The sequence below is a fragment of the Protopterus annectens genome, chromosome 7.part0 (genome assembly GCF_019279795.1).
Source record: "Protopterus annectens isolate FY-2018-M chromosome 7.part0, PAN1.0, whole genome shotgun sequence".
Classification (NCBI taxonomy): Eukaryota; Metazoa; Chordata; order Ceratodontiformes; family Protopteridae; genus Protopterus; species Protopterus annectens.
The window spans coordinates 583,783,928-583,805,764 of NC_056739.1; positions in this window are offsets into that span (position 1 = coordinate 583,783,928).

Sequence of the window (21,837 nt, forward strand, 5' to 3'; positions counted from 1 at the left end):
GGGCTGTGGGCTTCAGTTTGATTATTAATTTATTTATTGTACTTGTTTGGACAGGTTTTAGAGAAAAGGAAGTGATGGTAGCTTCTGTTCCTGATGGAATGTATAGTGGTGCATTGTTGTTATTGTTTACTAGAGAAACTATGGTGTTGGTAAAGAAGGGGTTAAACTGGGCAGATATACTGTCCTTAGAATTTGAGTTGGTGGGGGCTGGAGTTGAAGAATGCCCTGGCTGCAGGAGTTGTTTAATGGCACCCCAAAATTTTGGGGCATTATTTTGCTGTTTATGTTGGATTCTAGTATAAAATTGTTTTTTTGTCATTCCTGATCAGTTTTTTGGATTTGTTTCTTAGTTGTCGGTAGCTGACTAAGGAGGCTTGGCTTTTGTTGCTCTGATATTATACCAGGCTTTGTCTCTTTATTTGAGTAGCTGTTTTGGTTTCTGTAGTTAGCCATGGGGTGCATTTAGATTTGACCCGGATCATTCTAAGGGGAGCTAGACTACTTAGTATATCAAGGAATTTGTTGTTAAAGTTGTGCACTTGTTTATATAATACATATTTTTGGGGTAGTGACGATGCCTAAGTAAATAGGTGGTAGGTGGTCACTTAGGATGGCTGAGAGGTGACCAGAGTGATAGAGTAGAGAGGGTTTAATGGAAGGGTCCAGTCTAGAATTGAGTGTTCATTCTTATGCTTATCTATCCTAGTTGGGGAGTGTATCATTGGGGTGAATCCATACAGGTTTATGAAGTTAGAGAGTTTATCAGAAGAACAAGTGTGCCAGTCAGTATTGAAATCTCCCATTATTATGGTTTCCTGGATAAATGTGGGTGATGACCAAGAAAGGAGGTTCTCAATTAAGGATAGGTTGTTGCCTGGAGGGATGTAGACTGATATTATGACAATGTATTTTGGGGGGTTGACTTTGATATGGGAGGCTAGTATTTCAGTGTTATTGAGGTCTGGGGAGTTTACATGTAGGCGCTCAAGTGTTGAGTGTCTATATATTATAGCTAAGCCTTTACCATGCTTGTATATTTTATCTAGTCTATGGCTGTTGTAGCCTGGGGGTAAGATTTCATTGTTGTTTATGCAGTGGCGGCTGGTGACTTCAAATCAAAGGGGGGCTGCAGGAGACAGCTGAATGGGTGGGGTCAAGGGGAAGGGGTGTGGCCAACTAGAACAGGGAGGAACTATGCTCAAAACCACAAAAACTAACTTTAATTCAATACGCTGCCCTGGGTGCCAAACCATCATTATGAGAGCCCAATTAAGACAAAAATAAGTGTAGAAGAATAAAAATATTTCAATGCATTGGCTGCATGACAGCTTACTTAATATCTAGATGGAAACAAAAGGTTGTGAGGCATGAAAAAATAAATTACTTTTTAAATACATTACTGGAATGCCAGTCAAAATCAAGTATAAGAAAAACAAGCAGCACTCAACTCAAACCACTTCTCCCTGCACTGCAGTTCTAATTATAATTTATATTCAGCTTTATTAAAGTACCAAGTAACATGCTGAAAGTAGAAATCTCTGTGATGCCCCCACTTGTAAAAATGTTTCTTATCCAAAAAAGACCTGCTGCCTGACAACTATCTACTTGTTTCATGGGGAAAACATGATCAAAGTAAAAAATGAAAAGCAAACAAGAAACAAGCTCAAGATACATTGCTTAAAGGATTACTGTACAGGTTATGGACCACACATGATTGGCATTCTGTTTAGTTTACGGGTAAAGCCTGTAGAGATGACTGGAAGTCTCCAACAAGTGTGAACTTTTTAAAAGAATGTAATCCTGTCCTTCAATACCAAATGCTTATACATTATCTAGTTAAGTATTCTCTGCATGGCAACAACAGAAAGGCTTTCAATGTTGGCAATTCTTTAACAGTATGCTTATTAAAGCTTACTTGCATCTTACGATCTCAGACAAGCTTACCTTATGGTCATTAAAGCATTGCTACTTAAACACAGAGCAACAGGCACTTTGAGTAATAAGCATAAATCAACAGTACAAAATATGACAGAAACCAGACCATTCTGCAAAATCAAGGACAGATGAAAAGCCACTGTAGTACTTGTGTCTACCTTGGATGGGGGGGGGGGGGCACTGCACATTTCCACTGCATAACTACTCCTTGCCTTGCTTGGACACATCCAGAGTCACTACATGGGGAAGTGGGGTGCAACAAGTATGTCACAATTTGAAATGTCTCTGGCTGACTGTGATGGCCCTGACACATTTGTTATACCTCTCAACCTCAGAGCAAGAAATCTGGACAAAGCCATACACAGAAGTGGGACAAAGGTCCAAAAATAAGGACAATTTTTAAATATTGCTCTAATAAACTTAGAAAGATAATAGAATAGGTCTTGCATTAGTATGAATTTTCTGAAGGGTATAAAATCTGAAACTCAAATGGTTGTCATTATTTTCTATCTTCAGTCTTTAATGATTTGTCAGTAATTTGCCAAAACACACAATTTTATGAAAAATGGACCAAAAATGTGATGCAAAAATATGAAATAGCCACACAATACAGCTGGGAACCTGTCAAAGAAGGGACACTTTAATATTAGTACTGCTAACTTGAGCAGCTGACAAAATAAAAGAATATACATGCATTTCAAGTAATCTATAACTTTGATTATTATAATTATTTCTTAATTGTAAACCCTCCATGTTTTCTTCCAAAATTGCTATTTTGCGGAGGGGTTATTAGGGGGAAGAGCAACATTTTGAGCCAAAATCGGGAACAGTTGAGAGGTTGGCTATGTCTAATTCTATAAAGCAATTTGCATGTACCTCTCAACCTGTTAATGCAGTAAATCTGAACAAGGCCAAATATATTGGGGGAACATATAAACAGTGCTAAAAATTGCTCTTGTATAAATTGAGACAGTTGATAGAATAACAGTTATTACTTTAGTATGCATTTTTCTGAAGGTTATGAAGTCTGAAACTCAGTGTATCATTATTTAGTGACTTAATTCCTAAATGATTTGCCAGAAAACTACAAATTTTATGAAGAACAAAACAAAAATAAGAAGCAAAAATCTATTCATTCTTTGAAAATCTGGACAGTTGGGAGGTATAGTTCAGCTGGGCCTGTCTCAGTTTGCTGCACTTCCCCCCTGACAAAATCATGATTGAATGGAGCCTCTGCAGCCATTCCAATGATCCATTACTTGGCTATTTCACTCCATTTACCATAAACACTAATGCGCATATTACTTTACTTCTATGATGAGTTGGACTTCATTTGAAAATTTTATTTTGTATTTTACAGCACAAACACTAAGACATCTGCTAAACAAAGCAATGCAGTCTCACAATGAAAAACATACTTAGCATTAAAACTTCTCTGCCCTTGAAACTCACATTCATTAAAACAGCATTGAAACCCACATTCAAAGAAAATACATTTTGCCAGTGGCAGATAAAGATTAATTTTGAGCTGTTTTCAAATCATAGGCCCCTTGCATATGAAACATACATGTGCCCTTTGATACACCTTCCTCATTGTACTAAATTTATATTCCTTGTATAATACAGTACAGTTATTAGAGGGCATTTTAAATTTGTTTTGAACATTTTTCCAGTAAGCAATGAAACAAAATGCATGCACCCATAATGACAAAACTGCTCAGTTCAGAACATTTCCATCAAAAAAGTCTACTCAGACTTCCACAGTCCACCATTATTAGTAAATATGCACAATTCTACAGTCCACCATTATCAGTAAATATGCACAATTCTACAGTCCACCATTATCAGTAAATATGAACAATTCTACAGTCCATTATCAGTAAATATGCACAATTCTACAGTCCATTATCAGTAAATATGCACAATCTCTGAAGAAGCAAAAGTCATCTAAATAATTCCACATTAAAGAAATCTGTAACTAATGAAGAGGTTGCTGCTAGCAAACACCTTTATATTTCATGGTTTCATCAAAAAATAAAGTGTCTGTTGCCCCTCAGGAATAAATTGGCTATATTACATTAAAAAAATGATAAGCTAGTAATATTGCAAGAGGAAATGGATGGCAAACTGATAACAGACTCATAGTTAGTAGTATCTTCACCAAGGAGAACATTCTCAGTATGGAGCATCCACCCCTTGTGGGAGTAGAACCCACAGCCTTCTGCATCAAAAGCAAGTACACAACCTGTTGTGCTATTAACAAGGCAAACCAACTCAACTTAAGCAACACTAAACTTCTGTTCCCCTGCAGCTCTCAGCTCCTTGTGAAATCTACTCAATACTCAACTGCATCTCAACTTCGCAGCACAAGAAAACTGGAAAAAGCCAAAATTTATTGGGGGGGGGTCAAATGCCCAAAAACCCGGGACACATTAAACATTGCTTGTATAATCTTGGAAAGTTGCTAGAATAAAATGCTGTGTTACCACCATACATTTTACTGCCAAGGTCCCTGTGCAAAACAGTCAGAGCAACATACCACTATGCCAAATCAGCTGCTTTGTAAAAGAGAGAAAGACTGAAACTTAAATGGCTATCATTTAGTAAATACAGTTCTCACCATAGCTGTCAACCTCTTAGTACAAAACACCTGGACAAACCCAGTAATGAGGGAATACAGCCCTCAAACATATTCAGTGAATTCAGTTCTTGCCATAGCTGTCAACCTTAGCACAAAAAACCTGGGCAAAGCCAATAATGGGGGAATGCAGTCCCAAAAATAGGGACAAATTTCAAATATTCATCTTATAAACTTAGAAAATTGCTAGAATAAAAGGTTGTGTCACTATGTATTTTCTGAAGTACATGAAGTCTGAAATTCAGATGCCTGTCAAATTTACTTCTGACAGAACAAAAACAATTTTCAGCAGAGGCCCAGGGAGAAATACTGCAGACACATCTTTGTAAAATGGCAGGGCACCAGAGCAAATCCACACAAACACAGGGAGGAGATGCAGACTCCACACAGAAGGCACCCCAGCCAAGAATCAAACCAGAAAAACCTATAGCTGTAAGGCAACAATACTACCACTGCACCATCAAATATGTAAGGAATTAAAACATTCAGAAACCTGAAGTCTGAAATTCAAATGCCTGTCAATTTTATTTAACATTTGTTAATCAGGACAGTCTGACATGGAACAAAAAACAATTTTCAGCAGAGGCCCAGGAAGAAATAATGCAGACATGTCTTTGTAACATGGGAGGACACAAAAGCAAACCCACACAAACACAGGGAGAAGATACAGACCCCACAAAGAAGGCACCCCAGCCAAGAACCTGCAGCTGTGAGGCAACAATGCTACCACTGCACCATCAAATATCAAGCATTGCAACATTTACAAACCACAGATATTATGAGGAACAGATCAGATCAAATATGAGGCAAAAATCTGCAATTTTTTTTTACAAATGGTGATGGGTATGGAATTCAGGTCTTTAACACCTGCATACAAGGTACAGGGTTCAAGCCTGAGGTATTCCCTACCACACACACACACCTGTAGTAGCAAACCACAAAAACTAAATATACTGCCCTGGGTGCCAAACCGTTATTATGAGAGTCCAATCAAGACAAAATGAAGTGTAGAAGAATAAAAATATTTCAATGCATTGGCTGCATGACAGCTTAATATCTAGATGGAAACAAAAAAGGTTGTGAGGCATGAAAAAATAAATTACTTTTTTTAAATACATTAATGGAATGCCAGTCAAAATCAAGTATAAGAAAAACAAGCAGCACTCAACTCAAACCACTTCTTGCACTGCAGTTCTAATTATAATTTATATTCAGCTTTATTTAAGTACCAAGTAACATGCTGAAAGTAGAAATCTCTGATGTCCCCACTTGTAAAAATGTTGCTTATCCAAAAAAAGACCTGCTGCCTGACATCTACTTGTTTCATGGTGAAAACATGATCAAACTAAAAAATGAAAAGCAAACAAGAAATAAGCTCAAGATACATTGCTTAAAGGGATTACTGTACAGGTTATGGACCACACGATTGGCATTCTGTTTACGGGTAAAGCCTGCAGAGATGACTGGAAGTCTCCAAGTGTAATGAGACTCTTAAAATAATGTAATCCTGTCCTTTATTACAAATACTGGCATATGCATTTCAATACCCAAGGCTTATACATTATCTAGTTAAGTATTCTCTACATGGCAACAGAAAGGCTTTCAATGTTGGCAATTCTTTAACAGTATGCTTATTAAAGCTTATTTGCATCTTGCAATCTCAGCCAAGCTTACCTGATGGTCATTAAAGTATTGCTACTTAAACACAGAGCAACTGTCACTTTGAGTAATAAGCATAAATCAACAATACAAAAAATATGACAGAAACCAGACCATTCTGCAAAAATCAAGGACAGATGAAAAGCCACTGTAGTACTTGTGTCTACCTTGGATGGGTGGGATTATCTGCACATTTACACTGCATAACTACTCATTGCCTTGCTTCGACACATCCAGAGTCACTACATGGGGGAGTGGGGTGCAACAAGTATGTCACAGTTTGAAATGTCTCTGGCTGACTTGTGATGGCCCTGACACATTTGTCATACCTCCCAACATCAGACCAAGAAATCTGGACAAAGCCATACAAAGAAATGGGACAAAGGCCCAAAAATAAGGACAGTTTTTAAAATATTGCTCTAATAAACTTAGAAAGATAATAGAGGTCTTGCATTAGTATGAATTTTCTTTTTTTTTCAAAACAGGTTTATTGTTTTAACATACAAGAGAAATATCATAACAATTTTATACAAGTAATTAAAAATAGATATGATTATAACATTCAACAATCCACTACAATCAGATCAATTAATTAAACTAAAATACCATGCTGTTGAAATTAGGATTTTTTTAACAAATTTTGTAAATTATCCCATACAATATAATAAATGGTTTTTCTAGTTGTTTTTGACCTAATTGTGTTTATTTCCATATGGCACACTATATTCATAACATTTTTAAATTCATTGAACGAAGGAGGTGTATCTGAAATCCAATTTCTGGTTATTATTTTCCTAGCCACTGCTAGAATAGACCATAACAAGGGAAGCTTAACCTTTTTAACACTTTGAGGTACAGGTGTGTTGAATAATATAAGAGATTTAGAAATAATGAAATTATCTGTAAAAAGAGCCTACAAAAATTCATTAATTGACTTCCAGTATTCTTTCAATTTTATACAGTCATAAAACATATGAGCCCAGTCAGCATTAATTTCTACATTACATCTCTTACATAGATTATCTTTATTATTTATTTTATTCATCATCAAAGGTGTATAAAAAGATCTATGTAAAAATTTCCATGTATAAAGTCTCCAGACAATGGAAGACGTAGTTCTATAGGCAGATTCCAATATATATTGTTTATCTTGTTGATTTGGTGGGTCCCCATTAAAAGAAGTGAAATAATTCCAGTATGTATCTACACTGTAAAATGATTCTTGTCTGATAATTTTATGTATGTATGAAAGTTTACCTTTATCAGAAACTTTATGTTGTAAATTTAATATCAAGTAATCAATCAGTGTTGGAATAGATTCTTTAACTGTTATAGACATTAGATCTATTCTATCAATGAGATGTTGTCTAAAGGTCTGAACCTCTAACCAGCAAGTTTCTCTTAGATCAAATTCTTGTTTTAAGAAATCTAGATTTTTAACTTTATTATCAGATATCAACTGATACCAGTACTTTAGATCATTATCTATAGCTAAATGAGTTCCTTCAGAAGTAGATGACAAAAGCATACCCTGAGTATGCATTATAGGAATATAATAAAATTCCATTCCCTATACTTAGGGTGCATGAATATAAAGTTACGATAGCTAATAATAATATTTAATGGGTAACAAACCATATGTTTAGGTGTAATAGGTGAAGTACAAAATTCCTTTAGTAACCATAACATGGAGTTATTTACAATCATATTTTTATGTGTTAAGGAGATTTTCATGAAGTGCATACTAATTAGCTCCCAATAATCTTTCCATTTTGACATATGACTGATCTATTAATAAAGTAATAACTTTTACAATAGAAGAGATAGTATATAAATTAAAGTCTGGAAAAGAAATACCCCTTGAGACCAGCTATTAGTATGTTTCTTTAATGCAATCCTAGGTCTATTAGGTGCCCATAGGAAATTTAACATTAGTGTATTCAGTTTCTTGATAATTATTTTTGTAGGTGGAAGTATTATTGATTGTATTAAGTATAAAATCTTGGGGAATATTATCATTTTAATAATTGTAAGTCTCTCCTCCATAGTAAAAACATATTATTCCAGGTATTAAAAGATTTTGCATATTAAGAAAACAGGTATTATAATTATTATATATAATAGATTTAATATCTTTAGATAGTATTATACCTAAATAAGTTATCTGACCTGAATTGGGTACATATTTAGTAAAATCACTAATGAGAATATTTTTTGTGTATATATAGGTAGTATTTTAGTTTTTCTTCATTGAATATTAAACCAGAAATACTTTTAAAATTCATCATTTTATCAAATAGAGACTGCATAGAAGAATTAGATCCTGCTGATGTAATTAGAACATCATCTGCAAAAAGTTGAATTTTGGATGTTGTATTTTCATCTATTTCAAAACCCTCTATGTCAGTACTGTTTCTGATCAAATTAGCCCAAGGCTCCATTACTAAAGTGAATAATAGTGGAGAAAGTGGACATCCTTGTTTTGTACCTTTAAGAATGGGTATTTTTTGTGAAACATATGTTCCTACCTTAATATAAGCCAAAGTTCCTTTGTATAAATGCTCAATTAGATTTACAAATGCATCTGAGAAGTTTGTGCACTTCAGTAAGGTAAACAGATAGTCCCAACTTACTGAATCAAATGCTGAACTTATATCAAGACTAAGTGTTAAATCTTTCTTTTTCCTATTTGCAAAATCAATTAATGTTAAAGTTCTTCTTATATTATCAAAAGTATTTCTATTTACAATGAAGCCTGTCTGATCTATATCTATAATGCCGGGAATGATTGTCTTCAATCTATCAGCAAAAATACTCATAAACATTTTATAATCAACATTAAGTAATGAGATGGGCCGATATGAAGTACATCTAGTTGGATCTTTATTAGGTTTTAAAATTGGCGAAATAAATGTATATTGCCAAGATGGGGGGTTTATTAACTCAGTTTGGGCCAAAATAAAAACCTTATGTATTAATGAATATGTACTTTTTTTAGAAAGGATTTTATATATCTCTGGTATAATGCCATCATTACCCGGTGCTTTGTTTGATTTAAGCTTATTTATTTGTGTAATAACCTCTGTATATGAAATACTTTTGTCCAATAGTTTGATCTGTTGTTTATTAAGCTTTTTATTCATGTTTGTGGTTATAAACTCCTTTATTTTATCTTTAGGTTCCATGTTAATGTTATTATTGTTAATATTGTGAAAGTGATTTCTAAATTCATCTAGTATTTCTGGTAGACTAGAAACATTCTTCTTTTTCCTTAGAGAAAAGATTTCTTTGATATGGTTTTGTTTATTCAACCTTTTTGCTTTATTTTTAAGTCTATGTAAGTATTTGGGGCTTATTGAGTAAGACAAAAACTTGTATTTCTCTAGAGTTATTTTAACTTTATGAGTTAAAATTTCTTTGTATTTCTCATTTAGTTTGTTTATTTCTTCAATGACTTTTTTATCCATAATATTTTCTTTATTATTATGTTTATAAGAGTCTAATTTACTTTGAATATCTAACAATTCCTTATCCCAAGATTTCCTTTTATTATTATACCATCTTATACTTTGTCCATATAGATATGATTTTAAGGCATTCCAAACATAGACAATGGAGACTTCAGGAGTATTATTTATGTCTAGAAAATGTTGTACTTCTGAAAGTATATATTCTTTATAGTCTTTTAGTTGAGTTAAGTATGCTGGTATCCTTTTGATCTGAACATTATGAGTATTTTTATCATGAATTCAAAAACAATTGAATTATGATCAGATATAGGACATGAAATGATTTTGGAATTAATTAAATCTGTTACCATCTGGTTAGAAATAAAGACCCTATCTATTTTTGAATAAGTTTTGTATCTGTTAGAAAAAAGGTGTATGGTAATGATTTTGAATCTATCTGATTATTAATATCATTCAAATGATAAGAATTAGCAAAATCATTTAAATGTTTTGCATTAGATGTAATTCTTCTTTTTCCTATAGTGGTAGTATCACTTTCATGTAGTATACAATTAAAGTCACCAGCTAAAATAATATCTCCTATAGAGAATGATATGATCTTATCAAGATGATGTTTCACTGTATTAATACCAATTCCAGGTATCCAATATACATTAATTAAAGTATAAGTCTTCCCATTAATTTGTATTGTAACCATACAAAACATTCCTTTGTCATCCTGATAAGACTTAATGGTTTTAGGAATGGGCATACTTTTATTCCATAAAATAGCCACTCCTCTTTTTTTCTGAGTGTGCGCTGAACTAACCAATACTGTTTATTTGTTTGTGGCTAGTTTATTAATATCTTTTATCAAGAGATGGGTTTCTTGCAGGAAGATTAAGTTGGCCTTATGTAAATTAATGTATCTTATTAGGCTTGCCCTTTTACACGGATTATTCAGTCCATTAATGTTTAAAGAAATTCCTTTTAAAGATGTCATTTGGCATTTTTAAAACTTAAGAATCTTATGATCAAAATAACAAATAACAACATAAGTAATGTTACATCTCCTCCTTTAGGTGTACCTTTAAATATAGCTGTATTTATTGAGTCTCTTATGGGATTTTGTATAGGATTCAATTTTGTTTGTAGTGACAATGAGTGTACAAAATATATTGTGGATCTCTAAACTATATACATATAACAATGAACAAGTGAAAATAATGTAAGGATTAAACCTTGCATCCAGCCTGGAGTTAAAAACTCCAACTTAGAGTAGTATTTACCACTCAAGTTAACCCCCTACCCTAAGCAGCAGTACCTCAGCTACCACCTTATCAATTTAATACTGGTTATATTTAACTTAAATTAACAGCTTTCAATTCAATTATCTAGCAAGACAAGACTACACATTTGATAAAACAGCATCATATAAACTAAAATAAAAGTTTTTTTTTTTAAACTATTCATACTACTATATACATCTATGTAATATAATACACTTGTATTCAAATAGCATTCAAATAAACTTGATATTAGGAACCAAGAGGAGAGAGAGAAATAAAAGACGTGAAAGAGGGAGAGAGTGAAAGAAAGAGAGAAAAAAAAAAAAAAGGAAGGCATATTTACATATTAATTTATTCAAAGTATGTAAAAATAAGTTCTAACATTCATTTAAATCAAAAACTTTGGCTAATATGGTTCAGACATTACATATATTAAGATGCATCTATTTTCTGTCATGTAAATGCAGTCAACAGCTTCCAAAAAAAACCTTGAATTGCTTGTATATGAGCATTTTACTCATACTCATTATTGTCAATGGAATAAAATATTATATTTATAGAAATTGTTATAAATCATACTGCATAGTTATGCAAATTCTCAGAAACACTTGCATTATTGTAAAAAAAAACATCTGTATTTTGTATGTCTATACTACTGCTTTAAAATATATCACATGACAATTTCTTCCAGTATAGAGTTATAAAGTTATTTATGCTTGTCAATCAGATGAATTAAATGAGTTATAGTAATGTATATGTTTGAAACATAAGTTTGTAACACAGATTAGTATGCTGCAGTCAAGTAGATTTTCAAAAACACTTGAATAAATGTTTCATTTTCTATGCCTTCTAAAATAAGACATTTACTTACTACAAGAAACTGCATCATTTAAAATCATTATAACTGACATATTTTATGAATTATAACATAGATATTTAAGTAATTATATAAAATAACTCACATTTAAATGTCAAAGAGTTCATTTTCCTTCAAATAGTCGCATTTGCATCAGTTCTACTTCCTGGTAGAGTGTTCTTCCTGAATCTGTGATGTGTCAGTGTGATATCTGGGTCAAAGGTCAGATTGACTGCTTTCAGCTTCTCTGTGAGAATTCTGAGAGTTGAAGCTTTTGAAACAGCTCAAGGACACTGTTCATAAGGTAGTCCACATCCCAGATTGTCTCCCTTAACATTTTGGCGGGAAACTTGTTAAAAACTAGTGACAAACATTCATTTAGCAGTGTAAATGCATCTAAACATGACAAAACCTTCGCAATGTATTTTACAGGTTATTACAGCCTCTATGTAAGTGAAATTAAGCCCAAAGTTATTAATAAGTAATAAAACTCAATATTTTTGTCCCAACTCAATTTTTATGCAAATCGTATTATTTACTGTGTCTATATGATCAAAAGCATTTCTATATATTAATATGAGAAAAAAATAAAGAGAAAGAATAAAGAAAAGAAAAGAGAGTAGAAAATAAAAGAGTGTAAAGCAGAAATAAAAAAAATGTAAGAGAAAGCTATAAGAAGTATATACAATGGAATATTACTTACTGTTTATATTAATAGAGTTAAAAATAAAACATATTATTTACTATTATTTAGTTCTAATTATTATTAGTTAAAGCATGACAGATTATTTACAAACAAGCATAAGCAGTATAATCAAGAAAGTATAATTAGGAATATCATTTGAAGAACATATAAACTTTTACAAGGAATAAATATGTTATTGTTCCATTTATCATATTTTCATTACTCTTCTCTCCCTGCCCTCCCCCACCCTTTGCCCACTACATAATCTAAATAGAATGTCATTGTTTAAACAAAGAAAAGGAGAAAAAAAAGAAAAAAAATGTATCAAATTACTGACCTTACTTCTCTTTTTCAGAAAGAGAAACAAATTGAATAATAGCTTGTTATTAGTTCCTCAGATATTTTGACTGGTTATGAAACAAAACATTTCTTTGCACACAGAGAATAACTTTGATTAAATCTTTTTCAGAACATTTGTGGCTTTCTGGAAATGCAGAAACTATATTTAAAAAGATTAATAATGAAGTAAAATGATGAGAGAAAAAAAAAAAACATAGAACAAATCATTTGTTCTTTAGTCTCTTCTTCTTCTCTGAAGTCTTCCACGAAGTTTCAGTTGCCAGTCTCTTTAATGAAGGACTAGCCCATTCCATTTCCTCTATTTTATCCAAAATCTTATTTTTTTTGATAAACAGTAAAGCAGAGTCTAAGTCATCAAAATTTTAGGACCATCAGGAAGGAAGATTTTTAGCTTGGCAGGAAACAGAAGGTATGTTTTAAACTGTGCTTTTTAAGCTCCCTTATTAGTGGCAGAAAAACTTTTCTTTTAGCTATTACCAAGGAAGAATAGTCATTGTCAAAACGCACAGTTGTCTCATTAATCTTAACAGGAGCTTTAGCCCAAGCAGATTTAAGAACCATCTCTTTATCAAAAGATGATAGAAATCTAACTATAACTGATCTAGGATAGTTTTGTTAGAGTTAGTATTAGCTATAGATCTATGTGCTCTTTCGATACCAAAAGAGAATGCTTCTGGTAAGTCTAAAGTTTTAGGGAGCCATGTTGTTAAAAAGAAGTAATATTGTTACCTTCAATATTTTCTGGCAGTCCAAAAATCCTAATGTTATTGCGCTAGATCTATTTTCCAAGTCATCCAGCTTTGTTTGTAAATGTGTATTTTGTTTCAGCAGAAACTCAATGTTGATTTCCTCTTCTTGGATTCTATTTTCCATGTCATTCACAGCTTCTTCTATGCCTGTCATCTGGATCTTCTGTTGTTGCAGGTCTATATGTAACAAGTCTATTTGTTTTGTAGTTTTTTCTATGAAGGTATCAATTTTAGTATCCATTTTATCTATCTTAGCAGTAAGTTGCTGGATTATAGTTATCAGAGACTGAAGTTCTTTCTTGATGCTGGAGTCTTGAGAATTTGTCTTACTGGAACTCATTTCAGACTGATAAACTGACAGGAAAATTTCCAATGTGATTTCTGACAGGAATATTGTTAGAATTTCCTTTCTTTTTTAGATATAGTTCAAGAACTATATAAAGCAAACATATTTAGAAAGAAAATTACTTCAAAAATAAATTTTTTAAGTAATTAATTCCTTTCAGTGTAATGAAATTGGTGGAGCTGAAGAAATCTGCTGCTATCCTGTGTTCATCCTTGGCCACGCCCCCAGTATGAATTTTCTGAATGGTATGAAATCTGAAACTCAAATGTCTGTCATTATTTTCTAACTTCAGTCTTTAATGATTTGTCACTAATCTGCCAAAAAACACAATTTTATGAAAAATGGACCAAAAATGTGATGTAAAAAATATAAAATAGCAACACAATACAGCTGGGAACCTGTCAAAGAAGGGACACTTTAATATTAGTACTGCTAACTTGAGCAGCTGACAAAATAAAAGAATCTACATGCATTTCTGAAATAAAAGAAATCTGATTATTAGTTATTTCTTAATTATAAACCCTCCACGTTTTCTTTCAAAATTGCTATTTTGCGGAGGGATTATTAGGGGAAGAGCAACATTTTGAGCCAAAATCAGGGACAGTTGAGAAGTTTGGTAGCCTATGCCTAATACTATAAAGCAATTTATTTGCATGTACCTCTCAACCTGTTAATGCAATAAATCTGGACAAGGCCAAATATATTGGGGGAACATATAAACAGTACTAAAATTTGCTCTTGTATAAACTGAGACAGTTGATAGAACAGGTCTTACTTTATCATGCATTTTTCTGAAGGTTATGAAGTCTGAAACTCAGTGTGGCATTATTTACTGACTTAATTCCTAAATGATTTGCCAGAAAACCACAACTTTTATGAGGAACAAACCAAAAATAAGAAGCAAAAAATCTATTCATTCTTCGAAAATCTGGACAGTTGGGAGGTATAGTTCAGCTGGGGCTGCCTAAGTTTGCCGCCCTTCCCCCTCACAAAACCATGGTCTTATGGAGCCTACCCCTGCAGCCATTCTAATGATCCATTACTTGGCTATTTCACTCCATTTACCATAAACACTAATGTGCATACTGATTTACTTCTATGATGATTTGAACTTCATTTGAAAGTTTTATTTTGCATTTTACAGCACAAACACTAAGAAATCTGCTAAACAAACTTGGCATTAAAACTTCTCTGCCCTTGAAACTCACATTCATTGAAACAACATTGAAACCCACATTCAAAGAAAATACATTTTACCCGTGGCAGATAAAGATTAATTCTGGGCTGTTTTCAAATCATAGGTCCCTCACATATGAAACCTACATGATCTCTTTGATACACCTTCATATTGCTTTGAACATTTCTCCAGTAAGCAATGAAACAAAATGCATGCACCAATGACAAAATGGCCCAATTCAGAACATTTCCATCATAAAAGTCTACTCAAACTTCTACAGTCCACTATTATCAGTAAATATACACAATTCTACAGTCCACCATTATCGGTAAATATGCACAATCTCTGAAGTAGTAAAAAAGTCAACTAAATAATTCCACGTTAAATAAATCTGTAATGAAGAGGTTGTTGCTAGCAATCACCTTTATATTTCATGGTTTCATCAAAAAATAAAGTGTCTGATAGCCCTGAGGAATAAACTGCCTAAATTACATTAAAAATAAGCTAGTAATATCGCAATAGGAAATAGATGGTAAACTGATAACAGGCTCATAATTAGTATCTTAACTTTCAGTACGGCAACATTCACCCCTTATGGGAGTAGAACCAACAACCTTCTGCATCAAAAGCAAGTACACAACCTGTTGTGCTATTAGCAATGCGAGCTGCCTTAGCATAATCAGCACTAAACTTCTCTTCCCCTGCAGCTCTCAGCTCCTTGTAGAATCTACTCAATACTCAACTGCATCTCAACTTCACAGCACAAGAAATCTGGAAAAAGCCAAATTTATTGGGGTGGGTCAAAAGGGCAAAAACCAGGGATATATTAAACATTTCTTGTATAATCTTGGAAAGCTGCTAGAATAAAATGCTGTGTTACCACCATACATTTTACTGCCAAGGTCCCTGTGCAAAGAGTCAGAACAACATACCACTATGCCAAATCACCTGTTTTGTGAAAGAAAAATGCTGTGTTACCACCATACATTTTACTGCCAAGGTCCCTGTGCAAAACAGTCAGAGCAACATACCACTACGCCAAATCAGCTGGTTTGTGAAAGAGAGGAAGACTGAAACTTAAATGGCTATCATTTAATGAATTCAGTTCGCACCATAGCTGTCAACCTCTTAGCATAAAACACCTGGACAAACCCAGTAATGAGGCAATACAGCCCCCAAACATATTCAGTGAATTCAGCTCTGGCCATAGCTGTCAACCTTAGCAGAAAAAACCTGGACAAAGCCAATAACAGGGTAATACAGGCCCAAAAATAAGGACTAATTTCAAATAGTCATCTTATAAACTTAGAAAATTGCTATAAAGGTTGTGTTACTATATATTTATTGCTAGAATAAAAAGTTGTTTTACTATGTATTTTCTGAAGAATATTAAGCCTGAAATTCAAATGCCTGTCAATTTTACTTCTGACGGAACAAAACAATTTTCAGCAGAGGCCCAGGGAGAAATACTGCAGACACATGTCTTTGTAACAGAGCAGGACACCAGAGCAAATCCACACAAACACAGAGATAAGATGCAGATTCCACACAGAAGGCACCCCGGCCAAGAATCAAACCAGAAAACCTATAGCTGTGAGGCAACAATACTGCCACTGCACCATCAAATATGTAAGGAATTAAAACATTCAGAAACCTGAAGTCTGAAATTCAAATGCCTGTCAATTTTATTTAACATTTGTTAATCAGGACAGTCTGACTTGGAACAAAAAAACAATTTTCAGCAGAAGCCCAGGAAGAAATAATGCAGACATGTCTTTGTAACATGGAAGGACACAAAAGCAAACCCACACAAACACAGGGAGAAGATACAGACCCCACAAAGAAGGAACCCCAGCCAAGAATCAAACCTGAGAACCTGCAGCTGTGAGGCAACAATGCTACCACTGCACAATCAAATATCAAGCATTGTAACATTTACAAACCACAGATATTATGAGGAACAGATCAGATTACATATGAGGCAAAAATCTGCAATTTTTTTACAAATGGTGGTGGGTAGGGAATTCAGGTCTTTAACACCTGCATAGAAGGTACAGGGTTCAAGCCTGAGGTATTCCCTACCACACCACCATGAGTCTAACCACCAGTATATTGCACCTGGGGCATTTTCACACACACACACACACACACACACACACACACACACACACACACACACAACTTACCTGTAGTAGATCTTGTCCTTCTCCACCATAAATCCAATCCCTGCAAGCGAAACGAACCACCATAAATAAATCCAAACCACCCTGATCCCTGCAAGTGGAAGCACCATACATAAATCCAAACCCCGCACAGTTTAAAACTGCATAGACTTCTGGGAGCTCCATTCCTCATGTTTCCCAATCAGGACTGCTGTCTGCGCATGCTCCAGACTCTCAGCAGCAGTCCGGACAAGTGCACATACGCGAAGTCCATGAATTTTAAATTTTATTTCTTTTCGTTTATTTTTATTTTTATTTCTTATTTCTTTTATTGTACAGTTGAGGGGGCTGCAGTCCGGCAGTCCAATAGCACGGGCCTCCCCTGGTACATATACTTATTTTAGTGATACTGTGGCCGCTCTTGATAGCCTTGCTGCACTGGTCAAACTTTACCATTTGTATTAGTATTCATTTTATTCAGTATAATTGGGTACCTTTGTAAGAGCCTTAGAGCAGCTGATTGGTGGCAGTGTAATTACCTTATAGTCTGGGCAGCCTTTCCCAGGTGTGTGTGTGTGTGTGTGTGTGTGTGTGTGTGTGTGTGTGTGTGTGTGTGTGTATGTGTGTGAAAATCAAATATCCAAGTGCATGTGTGTGAGAGAGAGAGAGAGAGGGAGAGACCAGCCCCAAACCTGGATTGCGCTGACTGTGTGCTCATAAGGTAAAATGTGCTCTGTGCAGACAGCTGCATCTGAAAATACTGTGTGTATCCAGAGTTGCTACTAGTGGTCATTCCTCGCCGGTGTCAGTGGTGAGGACTGAGGCTCCTTTATTCCTAGCCCAGATTAGGGACTGTCACAGGAGTCTTTTAAATAAAATACATGAATTTCATGCCTCCCTCTATAACCCCGACATAGCAGTCTTAACAGAAACTTGACTTAAAACTCACATAAACAGAGGGGTGGCCCTTGCTATTGGACTGCCGGACTGCAGCCCCCTCAACTGTACAATAAAAGAAATAAGAAATAAAAATAAAAAGAAATGAAAAGAAAAAAAATGTAAAATTCGCGGACTTTGCGCACTAGTCCGGACTGCTGCTGAGAGTCTGGAGCATGCGCAGATTGTCTCAGCAGCAGTCCTGATTGGGAAACATGAGGAACAGAGCTCCCAGAAGTCTATGCAGTTTTAAAATGCATAGACTGTCCTGGAACTCGCTGGGAAAACGCATCGGGGTCAGACTGCAATGTCAGCAGTCTGGAATTTGCTGCAGTCTCGTCGGGGAAAGATCTCATGGGTCTTTTTGCGCACAGGGTCAAGATCTCATGGGTCTGGTCTGGATTTATGTATGGTGCTTTCACTTGCAGGGATCAGGGTGGTTTGGATTTATTTATGGTGGTTCGTTTCACTTGCAGGGATTGGATTTATGGTGGAGAAGGACAAGATCTACTACAGGTAAGTTGGATTTGGATGTTGCTGTAAGGGGAAGGACAAGATCTACTACAGGTAAGTTGGATTTGGATGTTGCTATAAGGGGTGTGTGTGTGTGTTTGTGTGTGTGTGTGTGTGTGTGTGTGTGTGTGTGTGTGTGTGTGTGTGTGTGTGCCCCAGGTGCAATATACTGATGTTTAGACTCATGGTGGTGTGGTAGAGAATACCTCAGGCTTGAACCCTGTACCTTCTATGCAGGTGTTAAAGACCTGAATTCCCTACCCACCACCATTTGTAAAAGAAATTGCAGATTTGTGCCTCATATTTGATCTGCTCTGTTCCTCATAATATCTGTGGTTTGTAAATGTTACAATGCTTGATATTTGATTGTGCAGTAGTAGCATTGTTGCCTCACAGCTGCAGGTTCTCAGGTTTGATTCTTGGCTGGGGTTCCTTCTTTGTGGGGTCTGTATCTTCTCCCTGTGTTTCTGTGGGTTTGCTTTTGTGTCCTTCCATGTTACAAAGACATGTCTGCATTATTTCTTCCTGGGCTTCTGCTGAACATTGTTTTTTTGTTCCAAGTCAGACTGTCCTGATTAACAAATGTTAAATAAAATTGACAGGCATTTGAATTTCAGACTTCAGGTTTCTGAATGTTTTAATTCCTTACATATTTGATGGTGCAGTGGCAGTATTGTTGCCTCACAGCTATAGGTTTTCTGGTTTGATTCTTGGCTGGGGTGCCTTCTGTGTGGAATCTGCATCTTATCTCTGTGTTTGTGTGGATTTGCTCTGATGTCCTGCCATGTTACAAAGACATGTGTCTACAGTATTTCTCCCCGGGCCTCTGCTGAAAATTGTTTTGTTCTGTCAGAAGTAAAATTGACAGGCATTTGAATTTCAGACCTAATATTCTTCAGAAAATACATAGTAAAACAACTTTTTATTCTAGCAATAAATATATAGTAACACAACCTTTATAGCAATTTTCTAAGTTTATAAGATGACTATTTGAAATTTGTCCTTATTTTTGGGACTGTATTACCCTGTTATTGGCTTTGTCCAGGTTTTTTCTGCTAAGGTTGACAGCTATGGCCAGCACTGAATTCACTGAATATGTTTGAGGGCTGTATTCCCTCATTACTGGGTTTGTCCAGGTGTTTTATGCTAAGAGGTTGACAGCTATGGTGAGAACTGAATTCATTAAATGATAGCCATTTAAATTTCAGTCTTCCTCCCTTTCACAAAGCAGCTGATTTGGCATAGTGGTATGTTGCTCTGACTGTTTTGCACAGGGACCTTGGCAGTAAAATGTATGGTGGTAACACAGCATTTTTCTTTCACAAAGCAGGTGATTTGGCGTAGTGGTATGTTGATCTGACTCTCTGCACAGGGACCTTGGCAGTAAAATGTATGGTGGTAACACAGCATTTTATTCTAGCAGCTTTCCAAGATTATACAAGCAATGTTTAATGTATCCCTGGTGTTTTCCCTTTTGACCCACCCCAATAAAATTGGCTTTTTCCAGATTTCTTGTGCTGCGAAGTTGACATGCAGTTGAGTATTGAGTAGATTCTACAAGGAGCTGAGAGCTGCAGGGGAAGAGAAGTTTAGTGCTGATTATGCTAAGGCAGCTCGCATTGCTAATAACACAACAGGTTGTGTACTTGCTTTTGATGCAGAAGGTTGTGGTTCTACTCCCATAAGGGGTGAATGCTGCCGTACTGAAAGTTAAGATACTAATTATGAGCCTGTTATCAGTTTGCCATCTATTTCCTATTGCAATATTACTAGCTTATTTTTAATGTAATTTAGGCAGTTTATTCCTCAGGGCTATCAGACACTTTATTTTTCGATGAAACAATGAAATATAAAGGTGATTGCTAGCAACAACCTCTTCATTACAGATTTATTTAACGTGGAATTATTTAGATTACTTTTTTACTACTTCAGAGATTGTGCATATTTACTGATAATGGTAGACTGTAGAATTGTGCAACGCAAGGAATAGTTTACCTGGGACATTGTACCAAGTGTTTTAGTTTTTATGTTGGCAAAACAGAAAGGTCCCTGAGAAAGAGAATTTATAAGCATATGTATGAAGTTTCCAGAAAAAAAGATACAAATGTCTTTTATAAACACTCAATTTCATGTCCTGAAATATCTATAAAATTCATTGTGTTGGAACAGGTGCAAATGGATAGTAGAGGGGGAGACTGGGAAACGCGTTTAGAATACAAGTCCCGGTCTAAACGACAGTATAAATATAAAAAGTGTCCTTAAATTAAGAATGGCCAGATTGTGACTTATAAGTAAAGTGATGTCATTATACATGAATGTTTAATCATTTGAATAAAATATGTTTTTAGTACAGTAGATTAATAAACTAATATATTTATAAATTTCATAACAATACATTGATTTCAAGTAATTTTCATAGGTATTAAATTAGTAAATGACAGTCCAGAAAACATGTATTAAGTTAATTGAAAATATATATTCAAACATTTTTTTAGCATTTATACAATATTCATTTATTTAATGTATAGTATATATATTTATTTATAAGAAATGTATGGTTTTATGTTTGCAACAAGTTTTCACATATGGATCTATAGAATTTGGTAAATTTTTAGACATTTTATGAATTAATTTAATGACAGCATATAGATAATTTGATTTAATGAATTTTGTATAAAGTTTCATATTTTATGTATGTCAATATTATTGAATTGTACAACAGTGGTATGTGGATGAAAAGCAGACAGGCTAGAAACCAAATGTATAGCTTTAAAGCTTAATTAGTATAGCTATCACATGATGGTCAAAGAATCCCATATATACAGCTTTATTTTTACTGACATTTCATCTTGATAAAGCTTGGCAATGGAACAAAGCGAAAGCGCTTGATTCAAACTGCTGTTGTTTTTTCAATTGGTCGAAGTATTGTGCTGAATAACAAGTTTTTAAAAGGTTTTAAGACAAGAGCAATAAATTTTTCACTACGTTCCTCCATCGACTGGTTCTTTGAGCAGTGGAAGGGTTGCTTTGGTGTTTTTGCTGCTAGTCTTTCATTTTATTAGACTGTAGAATTGTGCATATTT